The following is a 24,068-nucleotide window of genomic DNA, read 5'->3' as shown; positions in this document are numbered from 1 at the left end:
TTTTCCTGCTGCTATTCCAGGAATTCAATATAAATATTTGGATAAAGAAATTAGGTTGCAAAGCCAAATATGAATCCAAATAAGAGTATTAAGAAATATCAATAATCATACTTAGGATACAACACTTTTAATCTGGGATGTCTCTTTTAACCACAAAGTCATTTAAACACCTTTTTTTTTTTTAAATTTAAGGGGATGGACCTTTTCAGAAGATAGTCCATCAGCCACAATTAAAAGAAAAATATTCTGAGGTGTTTGTTTTAAATTGCATTTTCCTAGAATTTTCAGAAAATATATCTACCTTGTTTTCATGTAAGATGGAAGTCAAGACACATTTTCCTTCCAGAATCATAACCAGCATAAGATAACTGGAATCCTTATTACAACAGGAACATGCAAAATGTCCTGGAGCACAGGGAACATATTCTGTGGAGAAGATGCCCCCATGCAAGGTCAGGATTGCAGAGAAAGAAGTTTTGGGATTGTGTAAGCGTTTCCTCAGGTTATGTAACAGAAAAAAATAGCAATTCCTGTTGTGTGCTGCATGATGCATTAAATGTGTCTTGAGAATACCTTTGAAAGGAAGGAGATAAGGGAAAATTTTGTTTTGATCATTGGGGAATCTCAGCATTAAAAATGCATCGTGGAGTACACTCAGGAGTGTGCTCAGCAGTGTGAAAGCCTCAGCTGCAGCCCAGCTTTACACACAGGTATATGAAAGCTGAGAACACTGAACTGGGTGAGGAAATCTCTTGCTGGAAATGGTCCAAAAAACCCATGTAGTTAATTAAAGAAGAAAATCCAGAAAAATTAAAATAAACTGATTTTGAGTAGAATTCCACCTGTGAAAAACCATGTGACAATATGGCCATAAGGCAGACCGGCAGAGCAGTTCCAACTTCATTTTTTTGTCAAAGCAAGGCATCCCTTTATCCTCTGTGATCCTCTGATTTATGTACTGGCTCTAGCAACATAGAGAAGTGATGAGCTTTACAATAGAATTTCAATCCAAAAAAGCCTGATTTCCACATAAATTACAAGTAGAGCAGTTGATTTGGAAGCTGAAATTTCTACTCTGCAATGATTTCATTGCAGTTTTGTTACGGGCTTTATCACCACTATACCTATCTTTCTGAATCCTGAGTTTTCCTGATCCCCAAATTCACAGACTTTAAAGCACACAAGGCACTTTTTGAAGGTACATAATGAGAAATTAATTTCTTTGTACTCCCTACTACCATTCTGGATAGAAAGACATCATTAGCTTGCAGTTTTATGTGCAGAAAGTTTAAAAAAAATAATCATGATATGCAAGAGCAGTCTGGTATGTCTTGAAGGTACTGTTTAAGTCATGAAAATTAGGGGAGGAACCAGAAGCAGATGAAGAGCTTCTGGCACAAACTGAGATGCAACTCATGCAGGATGGAATTAAGTAGATCAAGAGGAACCACTATAGCAACTAATGTAAACAGAATTAAAAAAAAAAAAAAAGAAAAGAAAGGGGAAAAAATCTAAGAAACAGTGTCAAACTAACCATATTTTCAGATTCTAATATTTGTGTTGCCAAATCTGGCCTTGTTAAAATAGATCAACTGCTATCTGTGACCTTACCCTCTATCCTTACAAAGCCACACATGATGGTGCAAAAAAGGAATAAAGGAAATATGACATGTGCTTAACAGGAAGTGTGTTACTGTTCTAAATCAAACAGGTTAGAAATGCAAAGAGAAAAGGATCCAGGATCCCCTGGTATCATTTTTATCTCCCTCTATAGTATTCCTCTCTCATGTCTCACTCCTTGAATTATTTTCAGAGTAGATAATTTCTATGAGGACCTGTATTGATCCTTTTCCTTTCCTTATCTTTCTTTGGATCTTGGATCTCTTTTGTCTGCCTAATCTACTTCAAATTAAGATGAATGAATCTCCTCTGCACTATTTGAAAGTAATTTTATTGCCATATGTTGTGAAGTGAAAAACTTTGCCTTAATGCTGCTCCATTGTGAACAGGTTGTTGACTCTGTAATCTGGAAGACCAGGAGATTTGATCTTTAAAACAATCTTAAGAGCAAGGACCCACATGTGACAAAAATATGCATTTCTTTCCTTACCTGTTTTGCACCTTTGGTAATCTGCAGGAGCACTGCAGCAGGAATATCACCCACCTCATCTGAGAAATTTTATTTTATGGACTTGAAAGCTAGAATTGCTGGCACAAAATATAGCTTCCAAAATTTATACCTCTATAATTAAAATTTATATAGCAGGAAAACAGTGGAGGATATACTATTCCTCATTTTTACAGCTGTACAAAGTTGGTAAGAATTCTTATTAAAGGCATGGCCAGCAAAAGGTGGGGAGCAATCAGCAGGGAGACATGAGGAGAGTTACTTATTGCAAAGAAAACAATATAGAGGAAAATAAAATAAGAAAAATAAAATTTTCTATAGTCTTCCTACTGACCATTTAGAAAGACTAAGTACACTCAAAAACTGGAAACTCCTTTCTTCTAACCACCAAGCATACTGATTAGGATGAAGTAAAATGTTTTAGAATGTTGATTTGTGAATTTAAATTTAAATAAAATCCAAACTCAAACACCCAAATCCTCCAATTGTTCAAAAAACTTATGAGTTCCTTCATTCAGCTTTACCTGAAAATACAAGGCACACATTATTGAGAGATGGGGGATGAATTACACAATATTAGACCAAATCAAACTTTTTAAAATAACTTCTCAAAGAAGAAATCAGTTAGAAATAATAATTGAAGCTTGTAGGCAACCCTTACTACAGCATTCAGAAACAGGAACAAAATTCAATAAGCTGTGGCACCTTTAGCTTGGCAATATTGCAGTAATTCAGAATTACATATTTTGTTTTTCTAGCACAAGCTGTTTCTCTGTAAGTAGTCAAAGAGCAAACAAGTATCTGCACACTGTATGCCACTCATTTAATTTGTTATGATTGTGGAATACCTCATCAGGAAAGTGAATACATAAGTCATGAAAACACTGGCTGTCATTGAGGGATATGAAATACACATTGTAAAAATGTTTTATCTGAGTGTGTAGAAGCAAAGAGACAACGAAGAAAGTAAACTACAGAGAGTGGCATAAGCAAATCAGGAAAATTTTACAAGACATGCAAATGGATTCCAAAAGGGCAATTATAGTTTCATTTGTATAGGTGTTTAGAGCGATATCAAAGCATTTTTCTATGGCAGAATGAAGAATTGAGGTTGGTAAGACCACTCATGGGCGGTGAACAGCAGTAATTCCATGAATAAAGGATATTTGTCATTCCGTAGGCGCATTAAATATTACTGTGTGTAGTCTTTTTTACATTGCCTCTAAAACACAATAAAGGGGGAACTGTGACAGCTGAGAGGCTAAAAAAAAGCAAACCCGAACCAAAATAATCCTCAAACAAACCAAAACAATTTTTAGTTGGCATACTAGACTGTGAATGTTACAGATCTTTCATTTAATACTGTGATCAAAAAAAAAAAAATCACTCTCCTGCCCAATTAAGGCAGTGTTCATGATCACTTTACAAGAATTAAAGATAAAAAAATGAAGTTTATCATTAAAAATGGTAATTTGTCTGCAGCTGGGAAGAATTTGGGAAGCAGAACAATAGACAAGTTGCAGAACACTTTGTATATCCCAAATATATAGAGTTCAGAAGAGGTTCAGGCTGTTACAGCAGAGTTTTGTTTCCCCACAGGACAGCAAATATGAACAACACTTCACAGAACACAAAAGGTGAAGTCCTCACTGTAAAGTACTCAGGGTTCAGATTCTGTAGCTCTAATTCGTAGGGATAATCCCACTGGATTCCATCATTAAGTGCTCCTTGATGGAGAACTTCTGGGCTGGTGGTGACCCTTTCTCTCGGCTCCTGAAGGTTTCCCCAGAGCTCAGCCTCATAGCTGCACGTGGAATTGAGCATTGCTCTATTTGCATGAGGAAAAGTGTGAAGTGCAATCTCCAAATGATCCCTCAGCAGTTTCAATGGGTCTGAGGAAGAGCACAACACAAGAAAAAGCTACCTGTACCCTTAGAGGTACCTCTCACAGGACTAAGCATTTAAATTCGAGGTCTGAACATAGTTGACTTGCATAAGTACAGCAAAATAATATATCTAAGGGTCATATTCAACAAGAGAAACAAGATCCCATTTCACCGCAGCTAACAACTTCAACCTGCCAATAACTTAGCTTCAGAAAAGTAACTGCTTAATCAAAGGGGAAATTTCTTGCACTTCTAAATTCACAGGTGAAACATATGATAGGATATTTCAGAATCTGGTTCTTCTGTCATATTAAGAAATGTTATAAATGACAATATAATTATTGACTTTCATATTTATGTATTGGCTTTTGCAAGTTATTATTGATCACAGAGATTCTGATAAAGTACAATTTGTAATCCCTTTTTAACTGCTTTTGAGATAGTGTAATCTGTCAGTTTTTGTATGCACTGCACAGCTTATAAATAGTAGTGTGATAAATACATATAGCTTAGACCTTTGCATAATATTAAAATAGAGACTATGTACTGATAAATACTTTTATTTGTGTAACTAACTCAGATAATGGTGTGAAATGTTGATTCAATGTATTTGTGGACTATCTTATCTGAATGATAAGACAACAGTGACAAGAACCAGGACACCAAGAGAAATATTTACTACTGAATCTCTGCTTATCAGGAAGTGACAAAACAACAGAATGGAGAAGAAACAAAATATATTGATTTAATCTACAGGATGGCATCCAGACAAGTCAAAAGTTAAACCAAGTAAAAGAATTCCCAGAACATGTAAACCCACAGGAATGTTGGAATATGTATAACCCTCATTATTAGGCATTTAACCACTGTAATGAAAAGTATATAAGAAAATTGTTTTAAGCTAACAGGGTGTTTTTTGGCAGATTGCCAAGCACCCTAGCTCTGGATATTGTCCCTTTTATCCCTTATTAAATTTTTACAAAAAAATTTAAATAGTGAGACTTCTTTTTCAAAAGAAACATTTTTGTTTGTTTCTTTTAATCCACAGCTTAAATATCAAAGCAGAATCTACTACTAAGTCAAATAAAACTCCAGTTTGCTCAGATTATGTAATTCATTCAACTGCCTTTCCTACTCTGTCAATTAGGATAAGTCTACCAATCTTAAACTTCTGAGAATTAAGGCAAAGGGTCTTTTCAGAATAAATTAAAAACACACAGTAATTCCTTGTACTAATACCCATTTCTCAAGTAAATTGCCAGGCACAGGATAACAGCGTTGTCTTTCTCCTAAATCCTCCATCCACTTGAAATTTTGCCCTTTGTAGGTCAAGGGTTCACTGAAAGGTTAAATGCCTCACAAAAAGTGAAAAAGCTACAGCTGAGAGAAACAAGAATATCACTGACCCAGGTCATTTTAGCCACTTTGGGAGATGCAGATTGAGATCTACTCAGGAAAAGAAAGTAACTGAGTCCTGTTTTCCAAACCTGGTGTTGTCCCTTTAAAAGCAGAGCTTGGGTAATCAAGAAACATCCAGCAAGCCCAGATTTTGGGAAGGGGAAAAGAAGAAGAAGAGATGCTTTGTGACCTTTCCAGCAGAACCATCTGTGCAGTATGGTAGGATTATACAGCATTTCCTCCTGGATCACAGCTACTGGGACTTCTCTCTGAAATCAAAAGAGATGATGACCCCTTGCTTCATTTTTGATTGAGCTGCCTTAGAGACTCTTGTGGTGCAAGGTTTAGGCAGGAGAGTATTTCCTCTCTCATCACTGCATAAGAGGTCTGTGATAATCTGGACAATTTTAAGAACTTTTCTTAAAAAAAAGAAAAGAAAATGTTTTTATGGGAATTTTTAGGCATTTTAGGGAGCTGTTAATCCTGAAGTATATTTGGAGGATAAGAAATGTTCATGTGGTTGGGTGCCAGGTTTTTAGATTCCCTTGTGGTCTTGGGCCCAACAGAGAAACTCTCAGTGGACAAGAAAGATGAGTAAATGCTTGGTTGGTGAAAGAAATACTTGGTATTTACATGAGCCATGATTAATTATTTCTTCATCATGGAAATTCAAAGGCCATCATGTGCACTGTTCACTTAATCTGCTGAGTAGTTTGGGCAGAATGTCATGGGAAATGACCCTGTATCAACTTTTCCCCTAGCACCACGGTCCAGAAGATGGAAGATACATAAATTTCAAATTTTTTTCATTACATTGTCCACATTTTCTTCCTTGATGATGCAAATTAGACATAAAGAGAAAAATCATATAGTTTCAAGTCAAAAAAGAAGCATTTGTGAAGTATTCTCTCTTTGGATTAGCATACAGAATTCAATTAGGTGTAACATTTGTATTTCACCTTAGGGAATAGCTGTTTGATCATTTAAGGCCTGTGATGGCCCAAAATCTGCTGTTCTGACCCAGTCAGAACTGGTGATCCAGCCTCAGCAGATTACTTGGAAAAATTTGGTTGTAACTCTGATATTGGGATAAAGATCAAATACCCCATTTAACACAGAGCACACAAAAATATTAAGTATTACATCACAATTATAAAAAAAAAAATATATTTTTCTACCATCTTCTGTTACTGTCTTCTCAATAATTTCTTTCTTTGGCTCAGTGGGTCTATTACTTTTGAATTAGTAAGATATTTTCTTAAAATAGCCCTGAAATTTGACTGGGATTGTAGAACATAGCAGTAAGTCCTTTATTATAATTAAAAATCATACCAGTATTTAGATGGAGTTCTCCTTAATGTTCTACTTGAGCTTTCCATTTAATCTCATTCTACCTCCTAAATTTAATTTTAAATCAAAATGATCTTTCATAATGATAAGCTGGGGGAATCCATCCCTCTCTACATGTTGTAGCTTTATCGCCATTTAGAGCTAAGCAGTAAAAGGTTTCCCTTAGATGAAGCTGAAAACACTTTAAAAACATAAAACCTGAACCAAAAATAACAATAAAGGCAATGACTTTTGGGGATAAAATACAGTCCTAAATGGAAAAAAAAAAAAAAAAGCTAAAACATTTAAACTCACAGAGGAGAGGAGACAGAAAAAGAGTAAACCAACTCCAAATATAAAACTTTCATTTATTTGGAGAAACTTTTGTTAAACAAAGAATGTATTTGCCTAATTCAAAATATATGCAAATTTAAAGTAATTAGCCAAATGGTAGAATCTTTTCTTTTCAACATGTCTTGTTTATATCATTATATATTAAATAGTTTACAAAACATTTACAAAAAATTGGTCTGGTGGATCATCACCGCTCTTCAGGTCAAAATAGAAATCTAACACATCCACCTAAACCATCTTCTGCCCCATCCTTCTTATAGTATTCAGTTCTTGTATTAAGCAAACATTTAAAAATTATATGGAAAGAATATAAATGATAACTCCCCTTGCAATAGACCAAACTGAAGACCAATTTCAATGGATCAGATCATAATGAATGTCTGGTTTTTAATGACTGGGATATTGAAGGACAATATTTCACAGCAAACATAAAAAAAATACACTTTGTTTTCTTGTTTTCCCTTTTAAAATAATATTTCCTAGGTTATTTTCAAGGAAGAGCTTGATTGGAATTTTATTTAATTGAATGCCAATTAATTAGCAACAAGCTGGAACCAACCAAACACACTAAAGCTGATGCTGCTAATGGTGGGCTCTGAAATCTCCTCTGTATTAGGAAATTTTGTTTGTGCACTAGATGAAAAATTTCATCTAGTGCAGAAAAATAAATTTCCAAATACAGAGGAGATTTCAGAGCCCAACATTAACCCCCAGATAGAAGCATCTCTGTGTATGAACCTTATCCTGATGGGTGGGGACTCACTGGGATTGAGAAATGCACTTGTTTGCAGAAGTATTTGCCATACCAAGTTGTTTGAGCACGGCGCCTCTTGCAGTCCTACCTCTCAGATCAGCATTTACCAAACCCTTACCTTGCATTTTCATTCCCTGTCCTCAGGCTGATAACACAATGACACTGCTGCAGAGTGCCACAGATGCCAGGTGGCAGATGAGGAATCACACAATAGTTTGGATACAAGAAGGTCACTGGAATTAATTGATACACGGAATTGGATCTGCGCATTTGATGTTTAACTTTGATGAACATGTGCTCCCTGATTAATCATCATCTTGAGTGATTAATACTGAAGGAAAACGTAAAATATTCAAACATTTGATATTTGTTTCATTTGTAAATATTCATTCTGGCAACCCTGTTTGGAGGGGAAAATGACATTTGGGGTGCAAAAGTAATTAAATTGAACTTTGGTTAAAACTTCAGTGAGTGATTGCAGAGCACCTCTATTAGCATTTGTTCAACTACAAAGGGAAACCTAATTTCCATACAAAAGTCTTTCAGATGAAATAACAAATCATGAAAGTTAATACTAAAGAGATACTAGTTCTAAAAGATGATGCATATTTTTTTTAATTAAAAGAGCATTGTGTAATCAAAGCTGAATTCCTTCTTTTGATCAAAGGAAAGTTCTGATTGTTTAACATCAGCATAATTCTACATTTGTGTGATGATTATTTAAAATTAATGTCTTCTATGTGAGAAAAATAGGTGGATATTATTATTATTAACAGCTCTGTATATACATATTGTTTTTGAAATATGAAAAATTAAGATCAAATTTTAAGACCACATATTTTTACTTAGACACATGTATTAAAAATAAAATAAAGATTCCCAATTTTAAAGGATTACTGTACTATAAAATATTTTTCAGAAAAGTAGAATATTTACATCAGTTTCCTTAACCATGCAAAAGGAATAGACACTTTTATGAATCCATCACTTCCCAATTTTTTGCAAAAGTTTTGGGGTTTTTTTTACAGACCATCAGGTTGAATTTTACCTTTTATTACCTCCTGTCTGATATATACTACTTACCCAGCAGTGAATACTCACAACTAAGTGATGAACAACATGTAGTGCAAAAACCAATGTGAAATGTTGTCAGAGCCATAAATAAAACCAAACTATGTTCAAAATATCAAAGGAAAGTTGAATACAAGATTTATAGAGAAGAATATTACTAGCCCTTTGAAATCTCTATTTTATTGAAGCAAAGCCCATAATTCTAAACATATTCTTTGTCTTCTTATACCTGCGTGTGTATGCAATGTCTGCTTACCTCATTTCTATGACACATCTACAGAAAAGCAAAGTTGAAATTTCTTTATGAGACTGAAGGAACTGAAAAGAAAAATTTGTAAAAAGCATGTCACAAATGCTTGCCAGCAAGTAGTTCATAAGAAACAACTGGTAAGTAAATCATAATTGCAGTCACAGGATATATTTATTTGCTGGTTTTGCAGGAAAGAGGTTCTCACAAAAAGCTGTTCCAAAAATCTGAACCAAGATATGGTCAGTGGGACCAGAAATAAAGAACATTACACAAAATTATAGACAGAAGTGCAGCTGCACAGCTCATATCATAACTGCTCTAGAACCCTGACACATTAACTTTTTGTACTTTAACTCCCTAAGCCAGGTCACTATTTAGAGGCTGTCAATTCAATAAGTTAAACTTCCAGCTGTGGATTTTGACCAAAATATTTCTGTCCTTCTTCAGCCCTTCTTGCAGGATGGTGGGGATTTTCTTAAAGGCTTTCAGCACAGAAATCCACTATCTACAATCCCAGGCTGCCATATTTTTATCCAGCTCTTTGGTACCTTTCCCTACATCTTGCACTCTTTAAAAAGAGAGACAAAATTGAAAAAGTAAAAAATGATTATCAAAGGTGCAGACCTGAGGTCCTGCTTTGCAAACAAGAACTTCCCTCCCCAGTAACATGACTGCCAATGTTTGATGAATAAGTCCTAAGGTTGTGGCTCATGGTTAACTTAAGGCTGGCCTCATGTTGATCCCAGTATTAGAAGAGATTTCCTTTTTGAATATGATGTAGGAAAAATAAGGAGAACAATTGTTCAAGGAATTAGATTTGACCGTCCTGTTTCATCCCTCTCACAAATTCTGACATCAATTTCTTGATCCATAAAAGTATTAAAATTATTTTAAAATATACTTCAATAGCTGAACATTCTATTCTGAATATAACAAAGAGTTATTTATTTTTTTTTTCCCTGGGCAGTCCTTGACAAGTCACCTTTTTTTCTCACCTGCTAAAAAGCTTCTGGCAGCTCAGGTTCTTACAGAGTACTGGTTTTAGAGTTATTCCTCATGTACTTGTAAAGGTTGTCAGAAGGAGATTTTGACCCTTGCTATCCCATTAAGATAATTAGTCAATTCTGAGCAGCAGCAGCAAATACAGGTTGCCTGTTTTTCAACCCAAAGCATGCCTAGCATTGTATGAGATTCACCCATAACATTCAGACTGTCCTTTTCTGTCATTATACTTTACTCACACTAATAGTCTCTTAGAAATAATACGAAAAAAAATTCTCTGAAACTATGATTAAAAGCAATGCTTCTCTGAAAAATAAAAACCAAAACAACCCTAAACCAAAAATCACATCACCCTGAATCACAAAGTTTTCTCTTTCTCCTCAAAGAGTTTGAAGCCTGTGCTCGAGTTTGAATTCTGATAAAACAGACATTTATTTTATCCTATTGCTATCCCATGTGAAAAGCACAAGTAGAACTAGAACCCTAAGAGCTCCCTCCTATCTCAGCTATTCTGAAACTGGACTGTTGTCCCTGTGAACAATTTCTGGGCAAACTGAAGCTGATGTACTGGTAGGAAGGGTGATGGCACAAAGCCTGGTATTGAAGGACACCTTCCTTCCAGCATGGGCATTAAACTTGATTTAGAAACTCTCTCTACATCAGGGAGATTAAGCTTGAATTCCCTCAAGAAGAGGAAAAGCTTGTCCTCTTGACACCCAGCTCCAATTTCCAGGCAGGTAAATAAACAGAGTAAAGGTAAACAGCAAGTCTGTTCATGCTGACACCATGTTAGCCACATAAACTGATTTTTCAGAAGCTATTTGACAGCATCATTTGAGCCTTAAGCATATTTGCAAAGTCTGAGAAATATGCAGATCTGGCACTGGACTGCTTAAAGTCCATCAAGTTCCTTAAAAAAGGAGCTTGAGAACTTGAGGAGTTTTCATGGTGTGACACTTTAAAAAACCTTGCAGGTTACATATGGATATACACATTTGTATACAAAATAAAAAAACCACAATTCCTTTGTTAATACAAGTTTCAGTCCTTCTACAGTCCTCAGTTGCTTTTTATTTTATAATAAACACACATGGCACTGAACAAAAGCTTTTCCCTCAAAAAAAAAAATTCTTTAACCAGACTCTTAATTCATTCCACGGTATTTGTGCTTCCATATTATTAGCACATTGAACAAATCCAGAAAAATTAGCTGACACAAAGTAAAGTCATCATGATATGGCTCCTGCATTTTGTGGCTGAGAAATTTCTGTAACTATAAACAGAAATGCACCAAAGCAGGATAAAAATATGCAAGCATAAATATTTCAAGATTGCTTGCTGGTCTCCTCTGTCCATCATCCTTTCTTATCCATCAAATATCAGCAGAATTCATCTCCTTTTTAAGGATTCTACCACTCTCTAGGAGATGCTACTTAACTCCAAGATGTCAGTCACTGGACTTGTATCTGATAAATAAAAACTCCATGGCCTTCAGAGAGCTCTCTGAATAAAAATAGGTCCTTCCCTATGGAAAAAATATAGGATTATTACTCTGAACTATTTTAAAGATTTGGCTAGAAACTGATTAAATCCTCCTGAACCATTTCTTTTATATAGCAGACAAAAACGTTTGATCAATTTATAAAGAAATAGAGATTCCAAAGGCAAGATTATATATTTCCCCATCATTTTTCTGCATTGTGCTTCAACAGATAAGTTTTTGTTATTTTCAGCTTGATCTGAAAAAATCCAGAATGAGATATTTTCCACAATTGAATAAAAGGCAAATGAGATTTCACATTGAATGTTTTGCCAAAATCAATGAAAACTACACCAACGATTTTGTCTTTCAGGATCACTTAGTTTGTGTCATTAGCAATCCTTAAAAGAATGGATTTTGTGTAGCACATTGGCTGTGATCCATACAGTGGAAGAATAGGAATTGAAAATAGCTCTCTATTTAAGAATGCATTAAATTGATTGCAGCCAAGTTCCTTGATCTTTTAGGCACAGGACTGCAATTATAAAAAATTAAATTAGCTAATTAATACATTGGTATTTTAAATTATGCCCCTCCATAAAGCAGTTGAGACCTCATGGAAGGCAGACAAGTGCTCTCTGTACTCATGGTTTTGAAGCTAAACATCTCAATTTATGGAACAAAGAAAGAGAGTAAAAGCTTGTATCTAAGCCCTGATATCAACACTGTGAAAAAGACTGAGAAGGAATCTCCTGCATCAATGTACTGAGCTTCTAAAAGCCCCAAAAGCCAGTACATAGAATATCTGAATATAGAAGGGGGAGCTGGACCTAGAGGAAGGATATAAATACAAAGAAATATTCAATAAATAAAATATTCTGGAAGATTTGACATGATATTCAGCCATGCAATGCTTGCAATCTTTAGCAGAGATACCAAATAAGCTATCTCTCTTGGAAAATTATGAATAAAGGTTAAACAAGGAAAATGTTATTTGACATTAGGATGCAGTGGGACACTGGAAAGCTGAATATCACATCAAAGAAAAGGGTGACTACTGGGTTTCTTATATAGCAATTATAAATTATTATTAATATCATCAATGCCTTTATTAATTTGGCCTATTATATCAAATGATGCATAACTATTATTGGACCAATGGTTTGGACTATTAAACTGTTAAAATATTAATTTCCTCATATAATTTTTGATTTCTTGGGTGAGGTGTGTTTATTCACCAACTCTTTTGTGGTGTGATTCAGCATTCACCAATAGTCAAGGCAATAAGAATATATTTGCCTTAATTTCTGCTACTATTACAAGTGTATGACAATGGTCAGGATGACAATGGAAATGGATCTATTTCTTGCTGATTCCAAATCTTTATAAATGAAGTTCTGTGTTTTGGAAGGAGGCTTGTTTGATTTCATTTTTACATAAACTTAAAGAGAGGAACAAAGAAGGGAAATTGTTACCTGAATTCCACTGAAAAAAACTTGGTTTGCTTCATCTAAGCAGATCTTTCATTTATCACTTATCTGAAACAAATGCATCCAATTGGCTTGCTGCTCACCAGTGCTATTATACAGCATGAACAAGAACTGCAGGATAAGATTTGATTGTTTCCTTCTACTTGTGGACTGACAGCAGACCAAAGCTACACACACATAAAATACTTTACAACAGAGTGGCTTTAAAATTTAATAAGACACAGTGAATAGACTGAATACATTATTGAACACAAATGGCCACCCAGGATGCAGCGCACATTGTTAGGAAGGTGACAGAGAGAGGGAGGGAAAAGAGAGAGTAAAAGTAGTGCAGCAATCCCAGTTAGCACAGGCAGAGCTGTGGCCATATCTTCATCTGTGACTTAAGAAATTTAATTTTATAATGAAGACAAAGTATTAGGCTCAGTCTGGAAGGTCTTCAGTCAGCAGAAAATATAACTTCCCCAGGCAAGAAGCTGAAGAATATATTGGTTATATGTTGTCTACACACACATATTTATGTTTCACTGTGCAGGAAATTGGTATCCTTCTCCAAAGTGCCAAGTTGGACATCACTTCCAGAATTAAAAATGTCTTTCTGCCTGTGAAATACAGGGCCAATGATGTGGAGAACACCAGCAAAGAATTAGCCATTGACCTCGTACTGTCTTTATTTGGACAGGCACCTTAGTGATATTGCTTCTAGCAAATGGTTCATCAGGATTTGCTAGCAAATGGAAAAAGGGGTGATGATAAGCTTTGCTTTATATTTTTGTAAAAAGCACTCTTCAGAAACAGTTTATTTGAATTCCTCACAACAGGGCTGTGGAGCACTACAGGAGGCATTACAGAGACAGCACCACATCCGTACTTGGCAATTCTGAGTACTGACAAAGTGGCAGCAGCAGGAATACCTCATTTATGTCATTTTCCTTAACCAAATTGTCTCCCTCAACACTAATCTCTGTCAAGTACTTCACATCTTTAAAGAAAGGGTTGATAGAAGAAAAAATTTTTCAAGTAAATTTCTTCTTTGAGGCAGTGTTGCAAAACAGCATTAAAAAGCCCTGAAAAACAAGGTACCTCAAAGATCCAGATTTTTAATGATCTTTAACTGAAGAACACTGGCAGGTGAGAATATCACATTTCATAAAAAAGTACCCACCAGTTCCAATATATCCAGGCTGCTACACTTGTATGTACATCAGTTGGGAAGCTGAGAACACCTGGAATACCTGGAATACTTCCCTAGAAATACTTGAATACTAGGATTCAAGATTTCTAATGCTATAAGACCAACAAATGGGTTAGCCTGACTCGGTGAAATATTAATTCACTTCCTATAGGTGCCTTCCTCCCCCCACCCCAACAAGTTAGCAAGTAAAAATATTTCAAGGCAAGTAAATACTGGAGAATGCATGATGGAAGTTAATTTTGAGCTTACAACATTCAAGGGTTTCACTTAAGGCCCAATAATTTGTTTTGAATAGAAAAAAAAATAGCCAAAAGGGGAAATTTTGTTTGCAACAAAATCTAATATTAAAAAAATAATAGACATAATTAATACTCTTAGTAAAGAGTATTAACCTGTGTTCTTAATAAATCGGCTGGAAGCTAAGAATTTATCAGCAAAATTCCTTATTAAATGATTTTTCAAAGGGTTCAAAATCAAGACAGTCTTCTGCTGTTCATAGATAACGCATTAAGGGTAAAATAAAATAAATTGGTTGCATGAATTATTCATCCCAACTGTTTACACAGTTCTTGTCAAACAGTATTTCTGCTGTAGTATTTTTTTTCATTCACAAGCAGTTCACAGAACAATCTGTCCTCTCATAAACCACTAAATTTTAAACTGTGCAATTTCTGATTAACAAAACGTCCATGCCCATTGAAATGCATGCACAGACAGCATTTGCAGGACATGCTAATAACAAATCACCATGATTTAAAACAATTTCCAAATTTAGCTTCCGAAATTACTGTTTCTCTAATTGGACACATTTGGTTTAGGAGTAAGTCATTTTACTGATCATCACAAGACTTTCAAAGCTGTGTGGTTACGTGTGCACGACAAGCATACAAGCTATGAGATGTGCAAAGCCAACAGCTGTGCTAACACCTGAGTCCCCTCCTCATCCTCACTAAAAAGCTCTCTCCTAGAAATTGCACTAACCCTTCAACTCTAAAAATGATTATTTGCTTTCCAGTATTTCAGAAATTTTAAAAAAGGCAATACCTCTTATTAGGAAATTAAGTATCTTGCTCCATGCTGTGTGAACACATTTTCTTATATCTAGCCTTCCAAGTAACAGGAAAATTATTATTAACATTGAAAAGTTTGCCATTAAGAGAAAAGTTTAAAGTTTAAAGTGTAGAACAGATCTTCCCCATCCCACAATTACCCAAATAGCATGTAGAGTTTCAAACAGCTGTTTGCTTAATACTCATATCAGCATAGATTTTTGCTGCTTTTTTTTTGTAATTTTGGACTAAGGTTAAGGAAAAAAAATGTGTTTGTAACCAAGTATTAGACCCTTACAAAGGGAGTTAATCATATTAAGAGTTTCTTATATTTATTAAATAGGCAGTTAATCATACCATAGTTTCTTATATTTATTAAAAATACCCACAAACTGTAAAATTTGTTGGAACCATGTTCCACCGACACATTGTTTGGATTAATTGAAGCTGTTATTTTCCTACCATAAATCATCAGCAAATTGATTGGCTTTAAACAGTGAGGTCCATTCCAGGCCTGAGGCATTAGTGCTTTATGGAAAAGCAACTGGGCAGAATTGGACATGATATTTCTTTTTCAGACAGATTTTAGAACATTACCTGCATATAAAATTGTTCAGAGGAGTTTTGTTCAAAGTTCTAAAGAGTTTCCTAGTGGCAGGTAAAAGCAGATGAAAGGCAGAGATTCACAATTAAACTACTCATCAATTATAAAACTACTGATAAAAGTACAACTACTCATACAATTTATAACTTTTTAAGTACAATATTTTAAAATTTTTTTGGGCCATTGTGGCTGTCTTTTAATATATAGCCCCTCATACTCTCCATGACAAACAAGGCTCACATCCACAGCATTTGAGGGAGGAAGGCAAAGGTCACATACCCATTTTCTCAGGTATTTGCTTGCTAATAGATTCAATGCAAGCAATGAAGGGGCTTTTATTGACTTGTTTGTGAGCTACAGCTAAGGAAATGCAAAGTTATGAGTATTTCTCTTGAAGAGAGCCACGGTGAGAAGGGGATTGTGCTACAAACACCTTGTTGAGAGCATCAATAAGTGAGAGCAAATATACCAGAATCCTACTACAAATTCCTTGGCAGCCTGCCATGCAAGCAGGCAGTTCTGATGGCTGCAAGGAATGAAGTTGAGAAGCAAGCAAACAGAAGAGTCTGGACAGGAGCCAGGTGAGGAATAAGGGGTACATAAGAGAAAGCCACTTCACAGGTGGAAATTGAAAGGCAAAGTGCCTGTAGTGGGGGAAAGGCAGGGTCCAGGCACAGCTTGATCTTCCTTTAGCATTTTACCATGCCCCAAGAAGTCAGCAGATATGATTTTCAGGTGTGGCCAAGCTGACAACGAAGCTGTAAGACAAGACCAGCGCACAAAATCTTATCTTGCAGCAAATAATAGCCTGAGTGATATCTGAGGGCTGCCCTGCCAGCTCAGGGATTGCCAGCCAGGGGCTGGTTCTGCTCTTTGGACACAAAACCACTTCTGAAGTTTGCATGTGCCCCTTCCAACTGGTGCACACTGTGCCAGGGTTCTGAAGTAGGGGAATATGATAGTGCATACTGAAGTGCAAATCACATCAGCTCAGGGCTCCCAGCAAAACCTTCCAGAAGTCACTGTTATCACTTTGAGTGATTTTTCTGCCAGGATGAAGTAGAATGCTTAGGCACTATTTCTCTAGGTGAGAATGTCCTTAAGTGGTGATGAAGTGTCGGAACCCAGGCCATCCCTCTGGCTGTCCTGAGCAGCCAAGACCCCTGCCAGGGGGCTCAGAGACCTGGCACAGAGCCCAAGATGCCCCTGTGGTTTTGATTATGACCCGTGGAGCAAGTTAGCAACCTTAGATGAAGATCTGCAGGTCACCACAAATTAAGTAGAATGATAGTGAATTTATCACAGGGTGAAAAAGTAGATTTTGAGGCTTTTAGAATGGGAGTTCAGGGGTGAAGATGGAGGAATCTGGGTGTGTCCTGTCTTTCTCCTTCTTCTTCTTGGCCTCCATCTTCTGCTGTGATGTTGGCACTTTGGGATTGGTTTAGAGTAGAAGCTCACTGTCTAAGACAGGTATTGGAAAGTAATTGTAAACATTGTATACATAGTTGTTTTTAGTACAAAGACATAACACCGCCCCGGCGGCAGGCAAAGTGCCTGGACCGTCCTGCTGAATGGCTGAATGGACCTCAGCTGGACAGGAGAAAAAAAATTATAGATAAGGAACAATAAACAACCTTGAGACTGAGAACTGAAGAGCTCTGACTCCTTCAAGCACTGGGCTGGGAAAAGAGACTTCTTAACTTTTCTCGGGGTCAATCTGACCAGCGAGAGATCCCAAGAATGAAGTTACTCCATCTTACAAAAATACACTCAGAAACTGTGACTGTGTGGACTTCGACAGTAGCTTAAATATTTAATGCAGAAAAACTTGTTTGTGCAATAACAGTATCAGGATGTTTATGTCAAAACGAAAGCCAGAAAGTGGAAAAAAAAAAAAACCACAAAAATTCCAAGGGGTCCAGCATCAACCCCAACTTCTCTGCTTATCAGAAATTTTCTACAATTCTGAACACACTTTGTAGAGAAAAACAAAAGAAAAGAAAATATTCACGTATTTGGAAAAGTGATTGCTGAAACTTCTGCCACGCTACTCTGGGTTCATGATTTTCCCTCAGGATCAGCAATGTGCTGTTACTGTAGTTTTTTCCCTTTTAACCTGAGGGGGGGAAAAAAAAGAAAAAAAAAAGAAAAATAAAAAAAGGTTATTACTAACAATATTAACATTTAAATAATGCAAATTAACTTTGAGGTTTTGCGTATAAAAAGGTGTAATTAGGGTCTTTTTCTCATTCAACATATGCTGGTTGGAGACTTATTTTTGAAGCCAGGGTCAGTAGGGTAACAGCACTTCCTGAGCAGAAATAGTTGATTATCCAGAATGGGGCAGGGAGGAGTAATAACTTTATTTCTCAAGTCTTTTCCCTCTAGATAGGATGCATTTGGCTTCAAAGAAGTCACACTGCTGTAAAATTAGCACAAGTGAGAGCAAAAAAAGTGGCACTTCTATCTGGAAGACTGCAAATTATTATATTACTCAAGAAATCCCAGAGACATTATAATAATGGGATCCACCATGAATTACCCAGCAATTCCTTTTATCTTCTATTAAGGCAATTAGGGAGGGAGGGAGAGAGGGAGGGAGAGAGGGAGGGAGAGAGAGAGAGATCTGTTCTTGTTTTAGAGCTCAACAGGCTGCAAGTCCCTGCACAGAAGCTGAAGCAGTCCTGGAGGAACAATGATTCCATTCCTCCAATGGGCAAGCCAGTGTAAGCAAGCCACATACAGAAATAAATCACTTGGTCTGGAAAAGCATCAATGTGCATTGATTCCTCTTTTCTCATTAAAGGAGAAGGAGGGGCAGGAGAAGGACGGAGGTGTAATTGAAATTTGAGATGAAAAAGTTTGCCTGTGTGTTTGCTCAGGAAGACAACCCGAGGTACACCTGACCCCTTCTGAGCTGAGTCACAGCCACAGCAAAAGGCAAACATTTCCTGACTTAGTTCTTTGAACAGAACAAAGCACAGACATTAATAACTTAACTGATCATCACATATTCAGAGCATGATTTAACTGCAGCAGGTGTGTTACACAGAAAAGTAGTCAGTTTTAGTTGAATTTAATTCAATACATGCTGACTACCATCAAGAGTAGTCCCACAAATTTTTGGGGTTTATTTCACTACTACTGCCTGAGAATCTCTAAAATAATTCTGTCTAAACCAGGTTCACAATCATTGACCTATGCATGATGTCCCATGTATGCTCCTATAAACAATTCCATGTTGTGTTTCCTCTTTAATTTTGCTATTCTTTACATCTACAAGCAAGTAGGAATTGTGAAATCTTCAATCAAATCTTTAATCTCTAAAAATTTAAAACTGAAAAATCTTGAAAAATAAACCAAAATTAATTTGCTTTTTTTTACTGGTGCTGCCTGTTGCTGCTGTATTCATTGCTATCTGATTCACCTACACACCTACTCCTAGACTTCATGAGCAATTATGCCAGGGATACCAGAACACGGTTCAGAGCATGGTTTTGGACTGTTCAAATCCCCATTCCTTTAGACTGTGAAAGGAATCATGCTGTACCTCTGGGAAACATGCTTTGCTTCTTTGTGCAAAGGCAACATGACTGTAAGCTGGAAGAACTTCAGAATGCCAAACAAAAAATGTCTCATAATGAAGAGGGGAGGGGAAGGGGAAAGAAAAGTTGTTATACATGAGGCAGCTGACCCTGCATGTTAGTTGAAGACTTTTTTTTCCTTCTACCTTGGTTCTTTTTGCCTGGTTGACATCACTGGATGGAACATTCATTTGCTTGGTCCTACCGCAGCCACTGCTCTCATCAGCTCTGATAAATGGTATGGGAACCAAAGAAATAAATGGTTTCAGAGCTGCAGATTATTGTTTTAGGTTTAAGAGACAAACTTTGTACTTCCCTGTGTGACCTTAAAAAGTCATATTTTGCCCCTTTCAGCCAAAAACCTAGGGAGAAGAGAATAATGGCTGTAATGAACACAAGGTTTAAGCACTCTCCTCTCAACAGTTTTGGGAATGATTCCCACCTCTGCAGCTCTAGTAAATGGTGCAAAATTTAGTGGTTTAAGAGGCATCCCTTAATACACAACAGGCCCTGTTTTATCCTGCAAATCTATCAGAGCTTGAGGCAAAAATCATCTTGTTTTTCTTCTGAAAAGTGCCACATGTAACAGGTAGTAGAAAGGTTCTACGAGCAGTGTTAATTAACTGGAGGCTGAAACAATACAAAATGCATGTCTAAATAGACAAGACAATTTCTCCAGATTGTGAACTCCAGCTCACATTTTGAGACTGAATGCCTGACACTTTCCCTTCCAAATTGTTAATAGCACCACTGGAGTGCAATTAGTCACAATTTTACCCTGCACATGAAGGGGTTTCTGCACAATGGGCTATCATAATTTGATCCTGAGGCTCCTGAGGAAAAGGAGGAATCAAACTCTTCCTTAGAAACTAGTTTATTTTTTTAAAAAAAAGGGAGTATTTCTGAAGTTTTGCAAGGGTCGTAGGTCTTCTACTTAAATATATTGTTTAAAACAGAATTAATGTTCTAAGCAAGGAAATTTACCTTCACCACTGATCTGGTTTCAACTGGGGGGTTAAACCACGATACCCACATCAGAGATCCTGCAAAGTAGAATTCAGAAGGTCAGACTTTCATCCTGCAATAGATCTTTCCTTTCATAAGTTCATCAAAGAATATTTTCTTTTTCTTTTTTTTTCCTCTCTGAAACTAGATTTAAGGCTTCTATACAATGTATTGTAGTGTTCCCATTCTTCAGATATTTTTAAAGAACTCGATAGGTTTTTGGCCAAAACTCCATTTGTCAGAGGCAGCAGGCTCTATTACTTACTGGATATAAGACATTTAATTAGTGTCTTAAAAGAATTATGAGCAACTCAACCCAAGCTGAATAGAGCACTTCCATTTCTATATATAATAGGCCCCAAACTGATGTAGAGTATGGATTAATCCCTCTCACCATATAAAGAATTGTATTTTTTCTTTGTGTTTTTATACAGTCTTAATAACTTGGCCATCATGCACATGCACACAAAATACTTAAATAGATGTTTAATGGCTAATTCCTTTCCTCACCAAAGTATTAAAGCCATGATGAATACATCGATTTGAACTTGTTCCATTCTCTAATTTGCTCATCTGAAAGGGCTTGAATCATATTCAAAATCCAGCGCTGAAATCTTTATTATTTATCTCAAATACATAATTTACTTTGGAGTTGGCCACTTCTACAAAGGCTGTGTGAGATAAACTTCTCCTGACTCTGCGAAAGTCATGGCTGGAAACTCAGACAAAATTTCTATTACAGAACCAGATTATTTCAGGGACTCATAAAGGAACTAGGAGTGCCTGAGGAGTTTGCTGAAGACTTTGGGAGATATTTTGGAAAATTCGTCTGCCCACAGCTACAGACATTCTCCATTAACCACTTATAACAAGTGCCCCACCTATTCTCCCGATGATCCAGCAGGATCAGACTCCACAACTTGCAGCAAGACCAGCAAGGCCCTGTTACTTCTGTTCCCAGTCTGTATCCTCAAGATATGAAAATTAAAATGAAACTTGAGAGTTTCCAGCCTATTTTTTTCTTGATCCAGCCTGATTCTTGTAAAATTCTTAGTCTTAGCAACTCTCTTGATCACTGCTAGTGTTTGCCAGAGCCAAGTCATGCTGCTCTCCACTGTAGTTTTGTGGTTTGCCATCACTCTCCCAGGTATCTCCTGTATTTTAAAGATCAGTGACGTCTTTACTTTCTGGTATCCTCTCACGGAAGCCACATGTATTTGTTAAAACCTCATGCATAAAAAACATCACCTTAAAATAGTCTACCCAAAGTTATTAGACATTATATTATTAGACATATATGGTTTAGGCCTATCAAGCTCATTTGGAAAAGTTTATCTCAAAGTATTCAAGGTCCAACAGAAGACTGAGGATTACAGAATGGTGCTATTTAGAGAATAACAGATTAAACTGCAGGAAGGAGAAAAACCCTACCAGATTTTGCATATCTGCAATAGCTGGATTAATCCTAAAACTCTGTTCTTTGTTTCACTTAAATACTCACCATTATTTGTGCTTCAATGTTCTGGTAGTTGGAAATTTTATATATTGCTTCCTGTAAGATAGTTTAGCTACATTTACATTCCTTCTTCCTTTTTTTTTTTTTTTTTTTTTTTGAGAGCTGTATAAATTGCAAGACATACATTGTATCATAAAAATAATTTGGAGGAGGGTTCATTTAAATATTTGCTAAGCAGTCTTGATAAATATGTGACAATTAATGTACCCTGAAGGAATAAAAGCCAATAGAGGAACACCTACTTAATATAAATGGAAAATACAATCTGGTACTTATCAATAACTGAATTACTATGGAGTCATACAGTTTCTCCTCAATATCTTTGAGGAATATAAGAACACCAACATGTGACTGATAAATCAAGAAGGGAAGGCAGCAAATGGAGAAGATACTTTACCTATACATCTGTAAACCACAGCTCTCCAAAATGCATGGAGCTCATTTTATATGACACTTAATGTTAAGAGAGCTTGGATGATGTGAGGGTCACCTGCATTAATGAGCCAAACATGGAGAAACTTCAATCTCTGTTCCTTAATAAATTGTTCACTAGGAAAATGAGCAAAGAAAAGGTAATAAGGTAACATATGGATTCCTTTTTTCTCCCTTTTTTTTTTTATTATTCTAACACTGCTGTGTATATTACCGACAGAAATACATCAGACTCACACTGACTTTTTCAAATGAAAGACAGGTTTGCAGCTGACACATAAAAAAATAAAAAGAGCAAAGAAAGCAAGCAGAACTTTCTCTGTGGAGTTTTATTTGATTTGGGATATAGTTCTTCTCTTTCAACTAATACAATCCAAACATGTTGATCTTTAAAAGTAGACTATAAAAGCCTGTCTTTTATGGTCACAAGGCAAAATCTATGACAGCACTTACAATCTAGCTCACTGAAGAAAAAAGGATCATTTCCCTCTGTTGTGTTTATCCTATTTTGTTTCACCAGTATTGGCAATAATTTTATAGTAAGAGATATATCTGAAACATAATTCTGTACAAAATGCAGTATATCCACAGTATCCATATTTGCTTTTCCTACATACCCATATTTTTCTCCTTACATAAAATAACCCCCAGGCCACCATATATTTATTTCCAACAATGCTCTCTTAAAAGCTGCAGGTTTTTGTGTTTCCCAAAGAAGTCCTAACTATGGCTTTGAGCTGGATCTTAGGAAGAGTAATTTGATTATAACTGATTTTCTACAGGTTGTGCAGATTGTTATACAGATTGTGAAATTTGTGTATTTTCAGTTACTAAACTGAATCCTCTTCTAGTAAAGCATGAGTGAGTGCATTGTAGGTGCAATAGAACTTTGATGACATAGATGGATGGTAGCAATAAACTGAATTTTGACTTTGGTATAACAGAATTCTGCAATTCTACATTATTCCACCTGGGCATCTCAAGGCACTTCTCCAAACATCAGCTTTGCTTCATAATGTTTCTGTTTTGAATCAAGGAAACATCAGCATGAATAACATTTTACAGGCAAGGAAACTGACAGACTAAAATAATCCAATCCCTAACAAATTAGGGATTTGGTCACTATGGCTTAGACATGACCAGCACTTCCTTACCTGTGTCACCCTGGTTTAAAACCTTAATTTTTACATATCAACATCATGGTCCCCATGATATGTTAACCATCATGAATTCAATGGTGTTTAGCTGCAAGAGGAGACATTTCCCCAAACATATAAAGCCACATCGATTTCCATTGTTAATATCTCAGAAATAGAAAATCTTCCCTTGTAAGTCAGGTTAAGAAATGATCAATACTTGACTGGAGCTGTTGGTGAATTTTATATATACACTCAAACTTGCACAGACAGCAAGAGCCTATTAGCTGGAAAACACAATGAGCCCAGCAAGTTTGAATTAAAAACCATTTATTGCCATTGTACAGAGGCAAGGTCGAAGACAATTGCTATTTTAGGCAGCCTCCAGGTTTCTTGGAGAGAAAG

The 24,068-nt window shown here is 36.1% G+C and overlaps 1 long non-coding RNA gene across 1 annotated transcript; it reads right to left on the bottom strand.

The window, feature by feature from the left end:
• Positions 1-1,529: 1,529 nt before the first annotated feature.
• LOC113460106 (uncharacterized) lies at positions 1,530-22,168 on the bottom strand. The gene is made up of 5 exons (XR_012579236.1): positions 22,081-22,168; positions 20,559-20,617; positions 18,002-18,106; positions 9,177-9,238; positions 1,530-4,020 (listed from the first exon to the last, which is right to left on the bottom strand). It is a non-coding gene; the product is annotated as an uncharacterized LOC113460106 (long non-coding RNA).
• Between the last annotated feature and the right edge of the window lie 1,900 nt (positions 22,169-24,068).

This window comes from Zonotrichia albicollis, chromosome 2, assembly GCF_047830755.1.
Source record: "Zonotrichia albicollis isolate bZonAlb1 chromosome 2, bZonAlb1.hap1, whole genome shotgun sequence".
NCBI classification, from domain to species: Eukaryota; Metazoa; Chordata; class Aves; order Passeriformes; family Passerellidae; genus Zonotrichia; species Zonotrichia albicollis.
The sequence above is the reverse complement of the archived record's forward strand: the minus strand, read 5'-3'. Positions and strand labels throughout refer to the sequence as shown.